The sequence below is a fragment of the Cervus elaphus genome, chromosome 18 (assembly GCF_910594005.1).
Source record: "Cervus elaphus chromosome 18, mCerEla1.1, whole genome shotgun sequence".
NCBI lineage: Eukaryota > Metazoa > Chordata > Mammalia > Artiodactyla > Cervidae > Cervus > Cervus elaphus.
Window position 1 is genome coordinate 125,157,063 of NC_057832.1, and position 12,876 is coordinate 125,169,938.

General features: G+C 60.5%; 1 long non-coding RNA gene across 1 annotated transcript; it reads right to left on the reverse strand.

The window, feature by feature from the left end:
• Positions 1–2,069: 2,069 nt before the first annotated feature.
• Positions 2,070–4,638, reverse strand: LOC122674795. Its single transcript, XR_006335038.1, has 2 exons — positions 4,393–4,638; positions 2,070–2,915 (listed from the first exon to the last, which is right to left on the reverse strand). It is a non-coding gene; the product is annotated as an uncharacterized LOC122674795 (long non-coding RNA).
• Between the last annotated feature and the right edge of the window lie 8,238 nt (positions 4,639–12,876).

A 12,876-nucleotide genomic window follows, 5' to 3' on the forward strand; every position in this document is an offset into this window, starting at 1 on the left:
GTGAACATTTCTGACAGAGCTTCCCCGCTGGCTCACACGGTCAAGAGTCTGCCTGCGATGCAGGAGACCCGGGTTCCATCCCCGGGCCAGGAAGGTCTCCTGGAGAAGGACATGGCAACCCGCTCCAGTACCCAACTCTGACGTCTAGACATCTCCTTGACTGACTCCCCCTCCACCGACTGGTTTCGAATGAATCCACTCCAGGGATGAACCGGTGTGTTTCCTTGCTTTCCCTACAAGTGCCTCTGAGGAAAAAAATTACCTGATTGCTTGCACCCCAGGCCTGCTTTCCCGAACCTGTCTGTGGACCTCACAGCCTCCTGAGAGGAGATACGATAACTGTTTCACTGAATGGAGGATCTGTGCTCAGAAACTCTTTCCACGACATGGAGGCCCGTACTAACTAACCTATTTGGTCCTTCCCTCGTTCCTTCCTTCTTTCCTTCTGGATTTGTTGTTGTTGTTGTTGTTCCCCCCTTTCTCCCCCCCCCCCTTTTTTTTTGGGGGGGGGGGACTTCTCTCTCAGGTCCATGCACACGCACACGCGCCGTTTCTCACGTACACGCGTACATGCATGCACTCACACACACAGTCACCAGTTCAGCTTTTCATGGGTTTCAGGGAAGTGTCAGAGGAGGGAACTGCTGGGGTCCGGAGCAGGCCGCCCACCCCACCCCACCCCACCCCACCTCACATGAACCTCCATGTCCTGTGGAGTGTTTTGGACTCAAGTGACTTAAGAACCAAGAACCGGCCAGCGCCAGAGGAACGCTCCGCCCCTCCCTCCTTCTCTGTCTCTCTGAAGGCAGGCAGGAATGAAAACCTCCTTCCACGGAGGAAGATGTCAAGTGATGATGGCTGCTTGGACGCACGTCCGTGATCCTCACATGCATGAGTGGGGTTTCCTGGGTTACGAAAAGGAAGAGACTTCTTTGGCCTGACACAAGGCGAAGTTTGTCCCTCAGCCTCCCGCCCCACCCCCCCCCCCTAGCCCCCTTCCTCCGCGCGGTGCCCAAGGGGCAGCCTCAAGGTGGGGAAATGGAGAAATGGGGGTGGGGCGGATCACCATTCAATAGAGAGAAGCTCGAGGCAAAGTCAAAGGCTCTGACTTGACTGGAAAGCTTTCTGCATTTGAATGAAGCTATCTGACGAGGCCCTGCAGGGGGAGGGTGGGGGTGGGGCCCACAGACAATAGCCCCTGCCTGCCTGCCTGCCTGCCTGCCGGGCTGAGGAGGCCCTCTGGCGGCGGTGGCGGGGCCATGCCCCCGACTCCTGCAACTCGGTCCCCTCAAGGAAACTTCTGGGGTGACTCCCTTGTCCAGGGAGTCATCAAAGTTGGCCTGTTTCTGAAAAAGGCCCGAGTCACAGCTGTGACAGAGTCCCTGGATCTCTTCTTGACACATGGATTGACCTGCACCCTCCCATCCTGTCAGATCCTTTGGACACTCTCAAAGAGGTCTTTGGCCTGGGCCAGAAAACAAGCCAAGATAAACAAATACGTTTTTGTCTGTTTTTTTTTTTTTTTTTTTTGAACAGGGCGAAAACGATGCAGGGCCGTGGATCAGAGAGAAACTTGCTCCTCTCACACGCGTGAAGGCAGGAAGTTCTCAGCGGGAGAGAACCTGCCTTCACTTTTCACTTCTCAGGGGGACCTGGACCGGTCCCCTCGCCTCGCACGCCCCCAACCCCTAGCCCAGCTCTACACCACCACCACCACCACCACCACCACCACCACCACCACCACCATCCCCCCCCCCGTCTCGTCTCCCCAACGTCAGCCCCACTCCCACCCCCACCCTCCGGCCACCGAGGGGGCCCCGTGGAGGGGTGGCCATGGCCTTCTCAGCCCCTGTTCTGAGATGTCACTTGGGAAACCGCTCTAGGCCGAGATGCCAGATTGCTGCCCTGCTGCTTCGTGTCCGTTCTCCATCAGCCATGCCCAAAAGGCACGTGAAATAATGGACAGCAAATAGTGCACCCAGAAAACACAGAATGATCCTCCTGAACACCGCACAGCCATTTTTCTGGATCCACATAGAGGTCGTTGATATCCCCGCTTGATGCATGAATAGTATTTACACAGACTCGATTTATTTTCGCTTTGATTGGGGGTGCCCTATCCAGAGAGATCACGCGGGTCCGAAAGCAAACCCAGAACAGAGCAGAACAGAACCAAAACCACAGCCAAGTCGAGGGAGTGCTGAACCAGAGGAGCTCACAGAGCCTACGAGGTGTCCCAGATTGTGAAGGAGCGTTTGTGCTCACGTATCTATGTGGAGGTCTGAAGGGTCACTCGCCAGCGATGCAGATGTCATGCGAGTGGCCGGAGATGTTTCTCCATAGGATCTCTTGGGATGTCGCACGCAGGCAGGGTGCCTGGTGCAGGGGCACCCTGGGAGGTCCGATCCCCCGAAAAGTTGGCATGTGGGGCGCAGGCAAGCACACAACGTTTTCTTGCAGGGAGGGCCGAGCGAGGAGAATTCAGGGGTCCATACCTCCAAGCCCCCAGCTGCTGCTGCTGCTGCTGCTTCTTCTGCTTCTTCTTGTTTTTTTGTTTTTGTTTTTTTTTTTTTTTTCCTGCCCCAAGCTTCTTGAAAGGGTTCCACGTAGCATTCTGAAAGGTCAGGTGATGGAGGGACAGGGTTCGTGGTTGCAAACGTCTGGCTGTAGGAATTCTTTGTCTTTGGTGACTGTTCACCACGTGGGTCAGGTCATGAGGTTCCTATACCCCTTCCACGGGACAGATGTTCACTGGGGGAGTGGGAAGGGTCCACACTCCTGTTCCCACTGCTCCCCTCCGTGAACTGGAGTGCGAATCTAGATGGGCCTCTGACGACACACATCGCCGGGTTACATCACGCCGGTTTGGCCTTCGGTTCTCACAAACTGGCACTCTTGCTGCTTCTCGAAGTGTCCTAGAGAAGAAGACATCGGATTCCACATTAGATCAGCTTCTTTGACTAGCGAAGGCACAACAGCCACAACAAGCGGGATGGATAAACACAGAAGTTGGTTTCCTTCGGACTATGGAGCGTGCATGTGTGTGTGTGTGTGAGAGAGAGAGACAGACAGAGAGAGAGAGAGAGGCAGAGAGAGACAGAGAGAGAGAGAGAGAGAGAGAGAGAGAGAGAGAGAGAGAGAGAGAGAGAGAGAGAGAGAGAGAGGGAGAGAGAGAGAGAGAGAGAGAGAGAGAGAGAGAGAGAGAGAGAGAGAGAGATGCCTTTGTGGTTCTAAGGCAAGCACTGAGGAGTTGAGACTTTCTTTAACGAACATATTTTCCTTCATTTCAGTCGTGATGGTCCAATGATTTGGATGACAACATTTCGTGTTTCAGGGTAGATGATTTTAGAAGGCTGTGAAGGGACTTCCCTGCCTGGTGGCCCAGTGGTTAAGAATCCACCTGCCGATGAGGCAGGGGACAGGGTGTTTTCGATCGATCCCCGATCAGGGAAGATGCCACTGGGCTCCGGGCAGGTTCGATACAAACCTATAGAACGGACAATGCCAGGCAGGCGTGAAGGCGAGGGCAGACGGGGGACTCTGGATGAGGATGACTGACACTGACGTCTCCGTGTAGGTGGGTTGTGGCCGGCACACTCCTCTGGGGCAGGATGTTCCTAAGACCGTTGCGGGAGGAGCAGGGGACCTAAGGGAACTCTCTGTCCTCTCTGCTCCATTTTGCCCCCGGAACCCTAATCTGCTCAAAGAGAGGATTCAGCCTATGGAAAGACAAACTCACATGTGAGTGAACCTCCTTTCTAGTTCACTTGAATTCTGAAAGCGTGACGGTCAGATTCACTCAACTCTCTGGATGTCTGTTCTTCCTGAGATCCCGGCCTATTCACTGGAAGAACACATGGAGCCGGATGAGATCTCCCTCTGCACGGCGGCTCCAGTGTGCACACATTTCAATGGCTACGGCTTGTGGACATCGCACCGAGAGCCTAACCCCGGTGTTTCAGACGCCTGTTTCTACAATGGCTGAACAGTTCTAACTGCGGGAAGCCCAAAATTTGCCCCTGCCTGTTCGATCTGCAGGGACTCTGCAAAGAAAGAACACACGTGCCCGGTCTCATGACCGATCCCCTTTTTCGGAGCTAGCCTGGCGTGTGATCTGTTTTCCAGGCCATAGGCACGCACTGGCACTGGGGAGTTGTGTTCCCCCCCCCCCCCCCCCCCCCCCGGCCTCCTCCTCCTCCTCTCTGCCCCCACCCTTCCCTTCCCTTCCCCCCACATGCACGCTCCCTCACCCCCACCCCCGCCCCGCCTGGGCCCGGCCCGTCCAGGTCTCCCCCACCCGTGGAAAAGGCCAGGAAGAAATGGTCCCAGAACGACGCAGCCCAGAAACAGTGGAAGTCCACTTGGATGCGGTTAGGAAACACCTGAGCATACCTAGGCCGACACTGCCACCGTGTGGGATGAGAGGCCAGTGAGAGGAGAAGCTCAAGAGTTCAGAGGAGGAGGAAGAGGAAGAGGAAGAGGAGCAGGAGGGAGGCAGGCGGCGGTGGGGGGAGGGGAGGGACAGGCTGAAGCTGTCTCAGGGCGATGACGTGGGTGAAAACGTCCCCCTTCAGAAGGGCGCTCCGAAGAGAGAGTTCCGGCGGGACCTTGAGAGCACACAGGGCTTCGTTTTGGAGGCTGACCTTAAAGCTGGGAGTGGGGGTGGGGGAGGGAATCATCCAGACATACGAAAGACACCAGGCCGGGAAGGCAAGACAGATTCTTTACAGAAGTGAATCGGATGCTTTTCTGTCAGTGTGTTCCATAATCAGACTATCATGGAAATCCATCCATCCACCCATCCATCCATCCATCCATCCACCCACCCATCCACCCATCCACCCACCCATCCACCCATCCATCCATCCATCCATCCATCCATCCATCCATCCATCCATCCACCCACCCACCCACCCACCCACCCACCCACCATCGTTTCGCTCCTTTTCTGTTCTCTACATTTTTAATGGCGAGTGAGTGAGAGAGTCTTTCAATGGTTTGGTAGGATTTTTGAATGTCATGTCGTAGGACCATGGTACTTTTCAGCCATGGATGAACGTGACGGCTTCTTTTTTCAGCTTCAGCTTTCAGGGTTATCCTGAACTGCCTCGCCAAGTGAGGCCTGTGTGTCCCTGTGTGCTGGAGGAAGGACACTTGTGCTATCCACATCTTCATCTTGGACTGGACAAAACCACCGTTGGGAATGTGTTCCTTGGCTTCGTTTCCTTTCCCTATGGCACTGACCTGACCGTCCTGTCCACTCTTTGGATCCTTTATCTCCCTCTCCCCCTCAAGGCACTTGGTCCTTTTCTTCCTCCTCCTCCTCCTGCTCCTGCTCCTGCTCCTCCTCCTCCTCCTCACCCTAGTTTCTCTCCCCCACCCCTCTCAGTCCCACTCTTCTCAAATTGACGTCTAACTGACTGACAACGTTTTCTTTTGCCTGCCTTCCTTCCTCCCTTCCTCCCTCCCTTCCTTCCTTCCTTCCTTCTTTCCTTGTTTTGGTTTTGTTCCTGTTGTTGTTCCCCCATTAATTTTCAGGTGTACAGACGATGTTTCAGTGTAGCGCAGGAAGGACACAGCGATCACCAGGATACATCTCGTGAGTGACTGTCCGTCACCACTTGGTGTCACGGCAGATGGCATTTGGTGTCATGACGTGCCCGTGACTCACTGATTTCATCCGTGGAAGGCTGCACCGCTTCGTCTGTCTCCGTCACCAGTGGCACTCACTCACTCTCTCCCCTTCCCCACCCACCCCCGCCACCGCGTCACCCCCTCCCTCCTCTGGCCACCACCCATGTGTTCCTTTATGGTATCTATGCGCCTGCTTCTGATTTGTTCTGTTCTGTTCACGGTGTATCCTTTGGTAGATTCTGCATGGAAACGACTGATCTGAGGTGCTTCATTTAGCATAATAGCCTTTCTAAAGATCTCTCCAAGTTCCTGCAGACTGTGAGATTTTATTCCCTTCTGGTGGTTGAGTCCCATTTGTCTGTGTGTGTGGGGGGGGGGGTGGGTGGGTGGGTGTGGTGTGGTGTGGTGTGTGTGTGTGTGTGTGTGTGTGTGTGTGTGTGTGTGTGTGTGTGTGTGTGTGTGTGTGCGTGCGCGTGCGCACACGCGCACCTGAATAGATACAGGTGTAGGCACACAGACAGAGAGTTCTATCATTCTGTTTGTACGGATGTCTACCTAGGTATAGGTGTCGATACCACACATACACACGCGCATATCTTCTTGGTCCCCGCCGTAGGCACTCCGTGGAGTTGCCGGGTTGGGTCGGATGGGGAATCTTTGGTGGAGTGTCCTGAGGGATCCCAGGACTCGTTTCCCTAGTGATGGGGTTTCTCTCTCTGTGAGGTGCCAGGTGATGAGCTCTGATATCTCTGAGTCCGTCAACACTTTTCTCAGCTGCAGGAAAGATGCATTCCATCGATCAGGAGCCACTGTCTTTTGATGTTTCAAACTTGCTGTCGCGATTGCGAGTCCAGCTCCTGGGCCTTTCCCCTCCAAGTTATCGTTGTCCAGATAAACGCCCCGGGGTGCTTCCGTGAGCCCGCCCCCACCCCCAGCTGCCCCAGCCCAGCCCAGCCCAGCCCAGCCCAGCCCCGCCATTGATTTGTCTTCTACCTTGTGCTTCTGAGTGTCTGTCTGTTCTACCTTTATTTTGAATGAAGGTGTCTGTTCGGGCCTCCTGCCGACTTCGCTCATCGGGGATTGTTTCTCTTTTGGAGGTTCAGTTGTCTGACGCCTATATGTATGCACACACGCGCGCACGTAGACATCAACACAGACACATGCGTATGTATGCACATAGGTACATGTACACTGACTAATACGTACGTGTATGCATGCATACGCGTGTGTGTGCATCTATGCACATCAATCTGTGTATATGCACTCTATACACACACTTGCAACTGTACATACGTATATGCGTGTATGTTTACTTACACATACATGTGTGTATATGTATACACATATACAGCCGTACGTCTGTGTGGACGTATATACGCTACATGTAGACGTCTAGGTATGTGTGCATATGTATGTACACACGTGTACATACACGTGTGCATATACACAGGCGGATATGTGTGCATATGTAAGCATGCACGTACGTGTCCGCACATGCGTACACACACACACACACACACACCTGTGCGTATACATCACACGTACACACACATGTGCATCTATATGCGTTTACACGCCCGTGTTTATTTAAATGTAGGTGTGTATATCTATGTATAGGCACATATGAGCATGTGTATTCGTGCGCGTGCATATCCGTGTACGTATGTGTATAGATGCCTGTGCATACGTATATACACGCAAGCATACATGCACACTTTAAACGCCTAGGCATATACGTGCACGCACAGACACATGCGTGTACGTGAGCATGCATGCATGCCCTTCGTACGCGCTTGTTTATACGCATGTGTGCACACGTATATATAGATGCGAATATGTGTCCGTACACATATGTACATGCGTATATGCACATGTGCGCTCTCGCTCTCGCGCTCTCTCTCTCTCTCTCTCTCTCTCTCTCTCTCTCTCTCTCTCCCTCTCTCCCTCTCTCCCTCTCCCTTTCTTTCTCTCTCTCTCTCTCTCTCTCTGTCTCTCTCTCTCTCTGTCTCTCTCTGTCTCTCTCTGTCTCTCTCTGTCTCTCTCTCTCCCCCTCCCTCCCTCCCTCCCTCCCTCTCTCTGACTTTTAAGCTGCCAGAGCAGTTCTACGACTTGACTTTCCTGCCTGGTGGTTTTGTTTCATTTCGTTTCGGTTCTACTTCAAAAAGTTATGCATTCATTGACTTGGCTGTTGTCATGGAGTCCGGGGCTTATTTAGTGGATCCCTATTGACTCGGTCCTCCCCACCACGCCCCTCAACCCCACCCCCGCAGCCCTGCCACCCCAGACCGCCCGGCCGGCCGCCCGCCTTTCCGGTGTTTGTGGCCAGTGATCTTGAAATCCACGTTCTCCTGACCTCAAGTGCACTTTCCCCACCCACCCGCGCTTGCTTGTGTTTGTTGTCTTTGGACTTGGTCACGGTCTCTACCCAGGTTGAGTTTTGTTTTCTCTTGTTGGGGGTCCGAGTGTCTCCTTCGTTTCCTTTCTTGCTCCTGGGTTTGCGTGTCTGTGTCTGTGTCTGCTTTCCAAAGTCCTGCTTTGTTCTCCGAGCAGCGCTTGCCTGGTTGGTTTCACTTTGCCGGTCGGTCCCTTCCTCCCTCCCTCCCTCCCTCCTCCCCTCCCCTCCCCTCCCCTCCCTCCCTCCCTCCCTCCCTCCCTCCCTCTCTCACTCCCTCTTTTGGGGGGAGGGGGTCCGGGGGAGCCCGGGATGTCACTGGTGCCCCTCTCTCGGCCCCCGAGCCCCCGCCGCCGGCGTCTCCGTGGAATGTCCCCCCACCACCCTGGAATCGCGTGGGGGGAGCGCGTCTCCTTCGGGGCAGCCTCCTGAGGAGATAGTTCCCAGCTCCTCTCCCTTCCTCTGCGGCCGGGGTCGCGTCGCGTCGCGTGGCTCGGAGGCGGAGGAGGCTCCGGCCCGAGCTCGGGCGTTTGGGCGGCCGGCGCGGTGGCTCCTCGGCGGCCGGCGACAGCGACCCGTCCTCGGGACGGTCGAGCCGGTTGTCAGGAGCCACCTGGCGGCCGCTTTTATATTGTCCCTCCCCTCCGGAGCTTCGGCGAGACCTTCAGGAGGATTGTGACTCAGCCGCCGGGCCCGAGGCAGTGCTCTCAGAGACGGGCTATGCTGGCGGTGACAGTCCCGGTGACACCGAGGCCTAGGGACGTCCTGCTGTCGCCGGAGATTGGTTCTCTAGGTTTCTGAGGAGGGTGACCGTCGCGGCGCTCCAGATCCGGGCTCTGGGGTGGCCTGGCCGGGTCGACCAGCATCTCCCCGTGCCCCTCCGGCCGTGGAGACGGACCGGCCGGACCCTACCTGGGCCGGACCGCCGAGGTGGGCAGGGAGAGGGTCTTCCCTGCCCGGAGCGCCTGGACTCGGACTCGGCGGTCCTGCCTCCTCCCGGGTCGCCCTCAGGAGCGTTTGCTTCGCCCTCGGCCCCGCTCCGGAGGTGGGGACCGGCCCGGACTGTGGCGTGGAGGTCGGCGGAGGGCGCGGCTGGGTCCGGGCCCTCGGGTTCTCTCTGACCGAGGTGTTTTCCGCGTCGCACTCCGGAGGTGGGGACCCGCCCGCCGGAGTCGTGAGGGGTGACCCGGAGAGGACGGCCGGCGCGGGCGCGTGTGCGGTCCCCCGGTGGGGTCCGGTCGCCTGAGGCGTCTCCCGGCACGCATGCCTTTTCTTTTCTCAAAGTCCCGATAGGTCCGGAGACGTGGATGGACCGGGCCCTGCTTCCGCGGGTGGCCGGGGAGGGCGCGCTCGACCGTTCAGCGTGCCCTCGTGGGTCTCGGTCGTTGGACGCGACTTTTTCTCACCCCTCCCCAACTCCCTGAATCCCGGTCAGTCAGGAGGTGGGTGGGGACCGGCTCGAGCCGTCCTGGGTGCCCTGTGTAGGACGGTCTGGGCCCCGGGCGTGGGCCCTGGTCGGGGCCCGCTCGTCTTGTTGGAGGCGCCCCGCTGACGGTTCTTTCTTCTTTTTTCTTTATGCACGTCGAAGTCAAATCCCCGTTCGGAGACTCGGACGGACCGGTACGCCTACCCGTGTGGGCGAAGCGGGGAGGGAGTCTCCGGCCAGCTCCCTCTCCCTTGGCGTCCGCGCCCCCACTTTTGCCACCACGCGGCCCCCTCTCCCCCCCCCCCAAGTCGACCAGATGGCCCCCGAGAGCTCCAGGCCTGATGTTCATGGGGTAGTGCTGGGGACAGGTGGCCGGGTCAAGGTTCCGGGGTCCCTCCCTGCGAGTCATAGATGGGCCCCGCTGTCGTCTGCTGTCATTTTGTCGCCCAAAATAGGTCTTTTTTGCCACCAGGTAAGTGCTGACACGGTCTCCTTTGGTGTCTGCCGCCGAGGACTTTGGGTCTCTGGATGCACGCGGGGCTCCGGGCCTGTGGGCCGCCAGCTGGCGCCTGGTTCTGCCTTTGCCGCTGGAGCCGCCTGCCTGGGCCTGTGCGCCGGCTCCTGTGTGGCGTGTCTGGCCGACCCAGCTCGTGGTGCCGCGTCTGGGCGACCCGAGGGTGGTGGGGCGAGGCGGTGTGGGTCTTTGGCCCTGTGCTCCCCGCTGCGGGCACCCGGTGGCGGCTGGGACGACCCCTGCCCTGTAGGCTCCGTGCCACGTGTCAGCTGTTCTCCTCCTGGGGTCGTTGGCTGCTCTCGCCTGAGGTGTGAGGTTGTGGGCAGGCGGGGGGGAGGTTGTCGGCGAGGCTTAAAGCGGGCCCCTCCGGTGACTGTCCTCGCCTGTGCCTTCCCCCCCCCCCCCCCCACACACCTTGGCTCAACTGATTGATGTGGTGTGGTTGTGCTCTCCCGGGCCGGGCCTAAGCCGTGCCGGACGAGGGACGGGTGTTCCCAGTGAACGTGTCCGCTCTTCTCGGTCTGTCCACGGGGCCCCTCGCCTGTCTTTTCCCCCTTGCCCCTCGGGCAGGGTGAGGAAGGCAGGGGTTGGGGTGTGGCCTCCGGCCCTGACCTTCGGTCTCCCGTCCCCCGCCTTGGGGTGCCTAGTGGGGGCCGTTGGGCTTTGGACACAGCAGATGCGCTTGCTTCGCCTTCCTGGCGTGTGCCCCGCGAGCGGCCCTCCCTGCGGTGGGGAGGGCTGTGCCGCTGCCATGCCGCGTGCCCGTGCTTGGGTGTGTGAGCATGCCTCGTTGGACCCTCGGTGGTGCCCCTGGAGTGCTCCAGGTCGTCCCTCAGGTGCCCGAGGCCGAGTGGTGGTGTCGTTTTCCCTTAACCCTGTGTCCTCCTTGGGTCCCCGCCGCGGTGGTGTGCGTGTGTCCCATGGGGGGGGTCGAGACGGTAAGAGAAGCATTGTGTGCTCCCCTCGTCGTGGCGGCTGACGGATGAGGCCTCGCAGGGGGCCCTGACCGCGCACATGCTCCTGTGTGGTGGTCCGCTTACCTATGCCGCAGACCCCTCCCGCCCAGTTGAGTGGCGGCTCCTGGTGTGCCTCCGTGGGGCCCGAAGGAGAGACGATCGGGTGAGGGACGGTGCGCCCTCGGTGAGAAAGCCTTCTCTAGCGATCCGAGAGGGAGCCTTGGGGTACCGGACCCCCCAGCCGCTGCCCCTCCTGAGTGCGCAGTGGCCACTGTGGCGACTGCCAGAGCACGTGGGCAGAACCCCCCCCCCCCGTGGGGAAGGGGGGTGATGGGTGCACCGGCCCCGCGGTGGGGCCGTGTGCTGCTTGTTGCCTACTGCGGCCCGCGCCTCCCCCCTCTGAGTTGGGGGAGGGTCCCGCTGGGCCCTGCCGGGTGTCCGGCTAGTGGGGAGCCGTGTGTGCTGTGTTGTGCGCAGCCGGCCCCGTGGTGTGAGCCCAGGGGGAAGGGGGGGGCGTTGGGGTGCGACTGCCTGGTCGGCCCCGGCTCCCCCAGCCCTGCAGCCGTGGTGAGGAGGAGCCTGTCGTGCCCGCCCTCGCCCCTGAGCCGCAGCCGGTGGCGGTGTGGTGGGCCCGTTCGGGGCCGCCCTTGCTCGAGAGTGTGTCCCCAGGATGTTGAGCCTCGGGGTCAGGCTTAGACGGAAGACGGATCTGTTGAGGAAGGGATGGATGGATGGATGGAGGAAGGTTGGGTGGACGGCACGCCGGCCCTGGCGGCGGGGCTGGGGTGTGGGGCCCGCTCCAGGGATGGCCAGGAACGGCCGGCGTCCCAGGCGTTGCGGGACCGCCCTCGTGTGTGGGTGGCGGTGGGATCCCGCGCTGGTTTTCCTGGTGGCCCGGCTGTGTCCTGGTGTTTTCTGGTCCCCGGGCGGCGCCCTCGCCCCCGTCCCGTGACCCCTGCTGCGCGTGCTTGCCGGCCCCTCCCCACCGCTGCCGGCCTTCCTCCTCGTCCCGCGCGTGCGACCGCCTGTGTCCCCTTCCACCCCCGCTCCCTGCGGTCTGGGACCGAGCCGGCCTCGCCTCACGTGGGTGTCGTCTCCCGGCCTCCGTCGGCCGGTGGCGTCCCCGGGTGGAGCAGTGCCCTCGGAGCCCTGAGAGGGAGGCGGGGCAGGGGGGGGGAGCCTTGGCGCGCACAGCAGGGTTGCCCGTGTGAGGGCTGGGGGGGCCGCTGGTACGCGGCGGGAGAGCGTTCTCCCGGGCTGGCTGCGGCTCCGGGTGTAGGATTGGCGGTGGGCGTGAGGCCCCGTGAGGGGTGCGCCCCCTCCCCCCCGCGGGGGGGGGGGTGGCCGGAGAGGCCAGTCTGTCGTTCTGGGTGTGCCTCGGGACCGCCCCTGTGCTGGGAGGCCTCTGGCGGTGAGATCCCGCGGTGCGCCCTGGCGGCTGACTCGCTTCCCCCGGGTCGTTTCGAGCCATCCCCCTCGCGGTGGCGCGCGGCCACCCCCGCCTCCACCGCCGGTTCTGTGGCGTTGGTGTCACATGGCCGCACCCCGTCGGTGCCCCTCTCCGTCCGTCCGTCCGTCCGCCTCGGTCCGCTCCCCGTCTGCTGCTCCCCGGGGCCCGCGCCCTGGCGTGTCTCGCTTCCCCGGGCCTGCCGCGGCCCCGATCCGTTGCCCGCTTTGCCGCCGCCGCCGCCTGTCCGCCGACGTCGTCGCGGGCTGGGCGAGGGGGAGCGCCCGCGACCCCCCCCCCCCCCCCCCCCCCCCCCCCCCCCCCGCCGCGCCCCCCGCTCCGATGCGCTCTCCCGAGCGCGGGTCGGGTCCCCGGTCTGCCTCCCGCGGGCCGGTCGCCGCGTCCTCGCCGCCTGGCGTCCCCCGCCCCTCTGGGGTGGGCGGTACGGACGGGCGCCTGAGGGCGCGTCGGCCGGCCCCGGCGTGGCCCGGCCGGGGGTCCCCGGCC